Source organism: Orbicella franksi, chromosome 3, assembly GCF_964199315.1.
Source record: "Orbicella franksi chromosome 3, jaOrbFran1.1, whole genome shotgun sequence".
NCBI lineage: Eukaryota > Metazoa > Cnidaria > Anthozoa > Scleractinia > Merulinidae > Orbicella > Orbicella franksi.
This window is the reverse complement of record NC_138147.1, coordinates 20,035,001-20,045,000: the sequence shown is the minus strand read 5'-3', so window position 1 is coordinate 20,045,000 and position 10,000 is coordinate 20,035,001. Positions and strand designations below refer to the sequence as shown.

The 10,000-nt window shown below is 37.1% G+C and overlaps 2 protein-coding genes across 2 annotated transcripts in view; both read left to right on the top strand.

Annotated features, from left to right (window-relative positions):
- Window positions 1-876, top strand: part of LOC145481666 (uncharacterized) — a 2,701-nt gene extending 1,825 nt beyond the window's left edge. Inside the window, exon 1 of the mRNA XM_081460189.1 lies at window positions 1-876. This exon is cut by the window's left edge and continues 1,825 nt beyond it. The gene's annotated coding sequence lies outside the window, so the exon portion shown is untranslated.
- The window catches only part of LOC145482408 (uncharacterized), a gene marked incomplete at its 5' end in the record, with an annotated part of 215,205 nt that overhangs the window by 93,028 nt on the left and 112,177 nt on the right, over window positions 1-10,000 (top strand). The window lies entirely within an intron of this gene.

The window sequence follows — 10,000 nt, the reverse complement described above, 5'->3', positions numbered from 1 at the left end:
ACAGTACAGGACCTACCCTACGAGATGGTATAAGTTTTCAACTAAACGGTCTTGTGATCCCTTGCAACCAACTGTAACAGATGTTATTGAATTTTTGACTGAACTTTTTCATTCTGGCATTGGATATAGCTGCTTGAACACAGCTCGGAGTGCATTGTCAGCTGTCATTGTTTTTCCTGACACTACACCTGCTGATAGCCATCCCTTAGTGGTAAGATTCATGAAAGGAGTATTTGAGAGGAGACCCTCTTTACCAAAGTACAAAAGTACTTGGGACATTAATGTTGTGTTAGAATTTTTACGCAAATTTGAGCATGTTCGAAAATTATCATTGAAGGAGCTCTCTTGGAAGCTCATGATACTGTTAATGTTACTGTCAGGTCAGCGAATTCAAACTATACACCTGCTAGATATTAGGTAAATGACCTTGACAGAGTCTAGTTGTTCATTTTCCATTTCTAAACCAGTGAAACAAACAAGACCTGGTACACATGTACATGACCTTGTTTTCCAGGCATATTTTAAGGATCCTGGACTATGTATTGTAGAGTGTCTACAGGAGTATGTCGTTCCTACAAAACCTCTTAGAGGTGAAGAAACTCAACTCATAAGTTTTGTCAAGCCACATAAGGCAGTTTCAAAAGATACCATTGGAAGATGGGTCAAGTGTGTTTTAGCAAATGCTGGTATAGATACAAACCAGTTTGGAGCCTGCAGCACTCGTTCAGCCTCAACTTCAGCTGCAAAGAGGTCTGGTTTGGACATGACAACTATCATGAAAGCTGCTGGATGGTCAAATGCATCTACTTTTGCTCGGTTTTATAACAAACCCATTGAACATAGTCCTGATGCTAATTTTGGTCAGGCAGTCTTATCTAGTGTAACAGTAAAGTTTGTATACAACTGCTGAGGTGTCATATTGTACTTTGACACGCCTACTGTTTTTACATTATACTTGTTGATTTGATATTGTTGTCTCGTAATCACCTTGCTTTGAAATCTCACGTGGTCCTGTAGTGACATCAGCAATGGTGAGAGAGAATCAAAAATTAAATGAGCTTACCTGTAAGTGAAGTTTGATTGTGATTCTCCTGAGCCATTGCGTAGGAACGAAGGGATCACATGCCCACCCGTTTAGGTGTTGACTGAGCCATTGGCTCATTATCCCTACCCCTTTTTTGGGTCGGTGTTTACTCGACAATGTTAAAATTTGAAGGCAAGCTTGCTAGTGCAATCTGACGTGATCCCTTCATTCCTACGCAATGGCTCAGGAGAATCACAATCAAACTTCACTTACAGGTAAGCTTGTTTAATTTTTGATTCTGCTGCAGTAAATGTAGCAGAGCTAGTGGGAATCCATAATGGAACTGTTCTTATTGCAACTTACGACTGGGTCGTTTACCTTGGACAATATTTCAAGAAACTGCCCCAGATTAAGAGTATCTATCACTTTAGATTCGACAAAGAACATCCTGGAACAGTCTTTTGTAAGCAGAACTGGGAAAAAAAGAAAAAGGCTGTGAATCTACTAAGAAATCGAAATTTTCTTCCAGAGCCTGGTCAGCTCCCAGACATTGTAAAGCCGCAGGGTATCAGCCAAGAACGGGCAGACTATCTTTACAAGGAAATCTGAGAATTTTGCCGTGATGGAACTGAAAATTTAGTCGCTCCGCTAGAATTGTAGGACTGTAATATTTCGTTATATTTTGAAACTATGTGTAAAATTAAGGCTTGCTCTTTGTGCATCGAACAAACAATGTAAATAAATGTAAATAACTGACAATGATATATACTTGTCACGGATGTCGTGACATCGTGTCATGCTTTAAGATCACAATGCATTAAGGAACTGTAAGCTTCACGAGCACGCCTTCACAAGACGGCGGCAATGTTGATGTTTTCTCGTGATTAAAGTTGTTTGCAATCCATCGAGTCTGAGCCAATTCTTAAGTTGAACCGCAGAAACAGGAACCTTCTGAGCCTACTCCAACTTGCAATAGTATTGGATATTCAACAATACTGTTGTTGTGTTAAAATAACATAAATTTTCTAAAGTAGCAGACCCTGAAAGTGAGATAAGATTTATAGGTTGTTAGAAAATATCGAAGTTGACAACTCTCTGACAAAATGAAAGGCTCCTGTGAGCAGCTCATGGATGACTGTTTCCTTTTGCCTCTGTTTCAAAAACAAGTCTTCGTGTGAAAACCTTTCTCATAAAAATGAGTTAATGAACCTGTAGGCGAAAGTCATATGAATGGTTTGTACTTAGACTCGTTTTGGCACAGAGGCAAAAGGCAACTCGGAAATGGCCTATTGGATGAATGTAGAAAACATAGTTGAATAAAAAGAGAAGAGGAATTGGTCATTGTAGAGTTATTCTTGGCACTGCAGTGGAAAACAGGAAAAGAAACATCAGTTGGTCAAATATGATGGATAGGTTTTGACATCCCATATATGGTTGTTTATTGACACACTGGGTGGTTGAATTCGTTCTCTAAAATTGTTTTAGAATAAATAATTCTTTATCACATGTTTGAAATAGATCTCAACAGCTAGAGCACGACAACAAAAATCAAGTTTAACACTGCCTTTATTAGGAACATTTTCTTTCTTTTTAAGTCCACTGAAATACTGACTACCATGATGTAGCACATAAAAGCTAAGAGGAGACATTGTAGCGAAAAGTCTCCTATACATGCACATGCAGATCAGATTATACATTTTTTTGGCTGATTTATATATAACATAATCTTAACAGCAGCAAGACACAAATGTAGTAGAAGTACAGCATGATAACAGCCATTTTAAGAACTGAATGAAAATTCAACAGGTATAAGCTGAAACAGTTAGGAAAGCTTATACTATAATAAACATTGCACAATTTGTATTTAATTAATAGAGAGAGATTAACATATTCTATTTTTGAGTTCCTTTATGATGGAGTCTAGTATTTTCCTTTAATTGTAGACCTAATATAAAAGACTGATGTTTCTCTACATGTATATGTTCATGTATATGAACATGATATGGAGCTGCTAATTTTAAGTTGAAGTTGTATTTCTGTATTCCACTGTAAAGCTGTGGGTTCTGAGTTAAGTTTTGACACATGTAGTGACATAAGGTGGATTTCACTTGTCAACATTCTTAACTTTAAGAAACCCACTTGAACAAAGTTCCAAAGCGTTTCCGACTCTGTAATAACACTGTAAATCCTCAAATTAGCACCCCGCCCCCTTGATTAAGCGTCCCCTCGAATAAGCACCCCCTTGTCTTCTCCTAAATTTGAAATAAGCACCCCAGGCACTAATTTGAGGATTTATGGTGTGCAGTTTGGAGAGCCATTTTATGTGCTTGTAGCCGATGTCTTTTGCAGAGAACGAGTTTTGACAGCTCAAGTGGCAGCTACATGTAACACAAGTGTTGAAAGCATCTTATTCTCTTCTTAAGTAGGAGTATTCCACATCCACCTATAATTCTCTGATTAATTCCATGAAGTCTTAACGGTGACTTGTGTTGTTAAAGCAGGTTTCTATGAAGTCTTCTGCGATTATTTTTGGCAGCTGATAAACATGTATAGCATCAGTAATGTTGTTGTTAATATTAACATTTGCTTACTGTCACTTGCATATTATAGTATACTGTAGTTGTTACCACAGTGCTCATCTGGGTATTTGCATATGCACAATAGTACAACTTGCTTCACCTGCAATACACAATAAAGATAATAGTCCCATATTTTAAAAAGGTATAAAAATGAATGCAGAAAAATTACACATGTATATCTTTAAGTTGCTGCCCTTTCCCCTCCCCCCGTACCCAACCCCAATAAAAATAGGCTACTTACCTAAATGTGGTGTCCAAGTGATATTTCTTGCTTTTCTGGAAAGGGTTTAAGAAAGAAAATGCCAGTTATAAATGGCATGCTTTCCTTCAAGAAACATTGGAGCTAAAATGATTCCTTTAACCTGAAAATTTATTTTTATATACAGCATCTCCAAATGCTGGTAGAGTTACATGTAATTTTGAAACTCTTTGAGGACTAGGAATTTAGGAACATAAAAAGCACAGGAAATTCAAACCATTCTTTGGTTCTGCAAATAAATATTCTGACTGTTTTCTATATGTGATTCAAATAGTTGCTTGATACATTTAGATACTTATTTGGTATGTAAAGTTTCATCTTCAGCTAAATTAATTATGATCTCACATGATATACACAGTGAATCTTGTTTCACAAATATTCAAACAGCTTTCATGGAAATTTATATAAATGGGCTGATGATCACCTGCTGATTGTGTACATTTGTGGTACATGACCTATCTGTGTACGGTAATCAGTAGTATACTGGTTCATCAACTGAGTGTATCCTTTGTCTGTTATAAGATATTTCATTAGAGCCTTTTGTTCTGTATTTGCCTCCATTAGATCAATATTGAAATCTCCAAGCAGTACAGTTCGAATTGTAGGTTCTACTAATACTGAGTTGTGAAGATGACTAAGAGCATGAATTAACTGAGAAATTGTAACTTTAGTTTTTGAGCGATAGATACCAATGACACGAATATTTGGAATTGGTTAGGTTAAAACCATAACAGTAATTTCTAAATTATTGAAGTTACATCTGTATGGAATTTGGTACAATTCAAAACATTTAAAGGTACACACCAGTTCCATAGCAAGTTCTTATGTTAGACTGACTAAAGTCTTAGTCATTTCTGTAAAGCGTAAATTCACGAAGCTGATACGCATCATCTCTATCTGACAAGCAAAGTTTTGATTCAACAAAAATGTTGAGATCAGCTTTTTGAATGTTGTAATCACTTCGCACATCATCTATGTAGAGGTGGAGCCAGAGGTGGAGAGATCCAACATTCTGAAACAAGATTGTTTTCGGTCTGTAACACTGCCAAAGGCACAAGGCTTGCTTGTGTTCTTAGTCTGCTCATTTCACTTTTAACTTTCTCACTAATCTTTATTGTGAACTCGACGTAAGCTTCTTCAAAGCTAAATGAGGGTGAATATATACGTATACACGAGAGACATGTTATCAGCATTTCCAGTACAAACTACATCCATAGTACTGATCGATGGTATAAATCACCGACAAACAGAAATCAACTCTGTAAAGACAACATCTAACAATGACACAAAATGGCGAATATCAGCTCTTTTGTGTTTAGAAAACCATGTGCTTTGTCAGATGACTACTTTCGGAATCGAGCAGTTTCCAAACAAAAGAATCTAATATTGATAGTACGCAAATGTTCTCTTATATACATAGTTTTTAAAGAAAAAAAACATACAACAAGAAGGCTTACCTTAGCTTCCGGATAACACAGCATTCATTTCATTCCTCGTCCGGGTGACATTAAGACATTTTTAAACAATTCCGTTGATTTGTCCACGGACCACAATTTGATAGACATTGTAGCTTTCAAGATTTCGATGCAAGGATTGTCGCTTACAGGATTTCATTGTCGATTTGTCATAGCAAGTGTTCCTTAGTGTAAAAACTTTCCATTTTTCAACCCACGAAGGAATCCCTGTTTACAGATCGCAAAAAAACCATTTTCGACCTCCGTGCCGTGTTACGCCAAGTTGTTGGACAAAAATTTACGCCTTTGTAGTACCCCCTTAAAACCAGTCAAACATATGCCCAGAAGTCCTCGAGACAAAAACAATACTTAGCAGGGGAGGTAGGAGAAAAATGTTTAATCCGCATTTAATAAATAAATTAATCAGAATCGAGTGAGTGAGTGAGTGCCATTGGACTGCCTACTAAGCTCATGGATGACGTAAATTACATCATCCATGAGCAAAAAGGGCAACATCCACAATTTAGCCAAATGCAAAGCAGGAGAGATTGGTGCCATTGTGTGAAAAAAAAAGTTGTGTCTTAATATCCCTGATCATCTCTCCCACTATTATTCCCCACTGAACCCACTTTGCGCTTGGCTAATTAATGCCTGCCGGCAAAAGACATTAGAGAGATTAAGCATGATGTAACGTCAAATGGCAAACATGAAAATTTTGCCATCTGTCTTCACCTATTTGTACAGTAAATCAAAAATATTTGTATTTGCAATGAATAGTAGGAGACATTTTTCTATATTTGTGCGATTTGGTTAAGGATTACGAGAAAGGAATTAAAATTCCAAGGCAATTTTTCCCATTTCCCGTCTTTGGAAACGTCATGCCTAAACTCTCTATTGACAAAAACATTTATCATAACTACAATAATTAGAACCGCAGAATGAAAAATTAAATGTAAATAATTATGATAAGCATTTCTCGTATCTCACGCTTGCCCTCACTCACCTGACAAATGGGTACACAATAAAGCCTGTTTTTCAGGCTAATCATGTATTTGATTAATTATCCCTTTTAGTTTTCGAACTGAAGAAACTGGAAAGCAATTTTGTATGTGCAAGTTAGACTTGGGTTTGCTTCTGCTAAGCACTGCATTTCTAAATGCAAATGGAAACTTTACATTTTGGTTATTGACTACGATAAAAAGTTAACTAAGATTCAAAGTTTGTGGGGAAAAAAGGTAGGTTTTTCAGCAGTAATAAAAATGCATTGTTTCTTCAGGAGAGGGAAAAATACTCACCTCCAGTACTTATCATGCCCCTTTTAAACCTATGCAGGCTTTTATAAACAAAAAAACAAAACCTTAACACCATCCAGTTCAAACATCAAACTTTACACGTTCTGAACCTAGTTATTAGGTTCAGCACATATAAAGTTTGATGTATGAATTAATTAGGAATGGCACTTTTGTATTTGGGTCGACTGTGCCACACTATTTGACTGAGCTTGTCAAATAGAACGGAAAAAGATCGACTTTGATTCATACGTCAAACTTCACATGTGCCAAACAGACCATCTCCTGCAGAAAATGAATCAAAATAACGAAATTTGTTTGGCGCATCTGCTTTAGTTGTTCCGCTAATTTTCAGTTCTCACACAGTTAAATAAGGACAATCTTGACGTGAATCAAAGGCTCCCTGAGCCAGCTCATGGATGAATAGCTGACTTCTGCCTCTATGGCAAAACGAGTCTTTGTGCAAAACTATTCGTATGAAAATGCATGTCACCTGTACGTTTATTCTCTTGAAAATCAAGTCATTTTAATGTGAAATGTTTTGCATGAGCATTTGTTCTAAAAAAGAGGCAAACAGCAGCTCCGAAGTGAAAGTAAAGTCTGCATATGAGCCAAGTGTCCCATCAGGTCGGCACTTATCCCAGTTTCTGTAGCGTGAAGTGACTAGGAGTATTTCTACTACCCCTGGATGGGATGCTAGTCCATTACAGGGTTACCCCGCAATATTAAATTTGCCAGTACCTATTTATACACCAGATTTGAAAGAGGCACTGTGAGAGTTAAGTGTCTTGCTGAAGAACACAATAAAATGTTCCCAGCCAGGGCTCGAGGCCAGTCTGCTCGAAACAGAAAAGAAATACAAAAATCAAATAATAATTTACACAGACAGCTTATAAATTCTAAAATGGATATTAATAAATTTTCATCGGAATTGGAACATTGTCATCACATTAACTTGTACATGATGTAGTGTCAAAGAATAACAACAGTCTGTTTCAAAATGAAATCACTAAATGAGAGTTCACCATATTTACCAGTCAGTCCAAAATTGACAATATAATTATGTATATGAGTCAGAAGTGCATTTTGGGTCAAGGTAAATTGGTTATGGTCCTTGTTCAGTTAACATTATGAAACAGGTGTATAACAATGATTACTATTACACAAAAATTACAATACATGAGTCTGAAATTTATTTTAGACAACCATCTTGAGAATGCCAGGACTGCCAAGAGTATTTTGCCCAATTTCACTTAAGTCAGACATGGATATTGGCAAAATCTTGTTTACTTTAAGTTAAGTCAAACATAAACAATTTGATTGTAGCTTGTGGGTAAACAGGAAATCTATAGAAAAAATAAGTATTTCCTTCAATATTTTAAGAATGATTTCAGACAGTTTTGTTTCAATCATGAACCTGAAGTGAAGGGAATGTTATATTTACAATTTATAAGGTTTTTTTTTCTATAGAACTATGTCCATGGAGAGGAGGAAGGGAAGTAACATAGCATACAAAGAGGCTCTGGCCCAGGGTCAAAGACCTATCCATTTTACAGTGTTTTTAACAAGAAAGGCTTTCCTTTCGTATACATGTAGCTTCTAGCCTGAAACCCCTTTCACAAACCTAATGTGGCCCACTAGATCTTATTTCTGGGATAAATAATCAATTAATGTTTGAAATCCCTGTCCTGTTAAGTCTTATAATACCTCCAGCCTGAAAAAAAGTGCACCTTTAGTCAACTGTAGGAAGAAGTCCCCCAGCTTGGTGCAATACAATAATAAGGGTAGTACATCTTGTAGTGCATGCAAGTAAAATAACAATAATTTTCTTTCTTGGAAACAAAAATCACGGTATTTTATTCCTATATATGTTGGTAATTTTTTGTGCTAGTCTTACTAGTAATAGATTTTGCAACAATTACAGAACATGCTTATACTGACAAGTATCAAGCATTCTCTTCTTCATAATTCAAGTTTTGGTGTCAATTTGTTTAAATCTCTCATATCTAGGAGCAAGAAAAAAAAACTCTACATCACCAGCCACCATGCGTCCGGCTTTTTGACACAATTGGACAGTATATCTTTCTCACAAAAATAGATCTACACAGTCTCTTGGACTTAATTTGTTCATCCATCAGTAAAATGTTGCAGTGTATATGTACTCATTCGTACATGTAGGGTTGCCTTGCATATCATCCGTGAAGAAATTTTCACTCTGGTTGAACTGCATGGAATACAAAAGAAATGAAGTGTGAACGACAACAAAACTAAAAGATAAGGCAATTCAAAATTTTTTCCCCTAAGTATTTAGAAACAAGCTTACAAATATCGAGCTCACGATACTAACACAGACAGAATTTCTGTGTGCGTACAAAATAAAACAGTAAAGAAACAATGAAACCAAAACGTAACAAGAACTTAAGCTTACCTTAGACTACACAACGAGAGAAAGCGAGTGGAAATCATCAAATTCTCTTGCCAGGAAAAAAAAGCTAATCAGGATCTCACTTTCTGGCTCTGTCTTCCTGGGTGTCTTGTATCAATTCTTTGACCTCGCCGATCGTGCTGTTGCAAACGATACATGACCACAGTCATAAATACCTCTACCAGCTTTCATCCAGGTGTCAGCAAAAGCCGGTAGGCAAAAAACAACATATTTACAAAAGAAAATCACACGAAACCAAAATGGCCGACTTCAATCTTCGAGGTGTTCGACAAACTTGTACCCAGGCTCTCGATTTATCAGGCAAAAATGTACACCTTTCTAGTTCCCCCTCGTCAAAGAACCTTCCTGAAGACAACAGAACACTCTTGGACAAAAACAATACTTAGCAGGGGAGGTAGGAGAAAATTGTTTAAATGTGGCTAAATATCATTTAGGCAAGGTTAAACTTGAGCTAATGCAGCCAGCTAGCGTACCCATCCAGCTAATATCATTTAGGCAAGTGAAATATGAGCTTATGCAGCCAGCGGTTTCCGGGTTTGGGAGTACGTGACCTGTGGGTGGCCGTCAGGGGTTTTGCAGGGGTTTATGGTTCATTGCATAACTGTTGTAGTGTATTCTGCTGATTGTTGCGGATCAGTTGCACTGCTTTGCTTGCGAATCATTGCGGATTCTTGCACCCTCTCCTCCCTCCCATTTTGTTCTTGGTCAGGGTAAGTATTCTCCAGGTAAGTAGATTCCACTGAATTTCTTTCAGTGTGACGGTGCTGGTTAGCGGACACTCATTGGGTGGTTCCTGCTTTCCAGGGTTGCCATGGATACCTCCTAGCGGCTTATGGCTTTGGCACCCTGCTAACCTTTAAGGCACCAGTTCCCAAGCTCATCTATTTGTGATGAGTTTAATCCAGGTTTAATGAATAAATTAATTAGAATGGAGTGAGTGAGTGAGCAC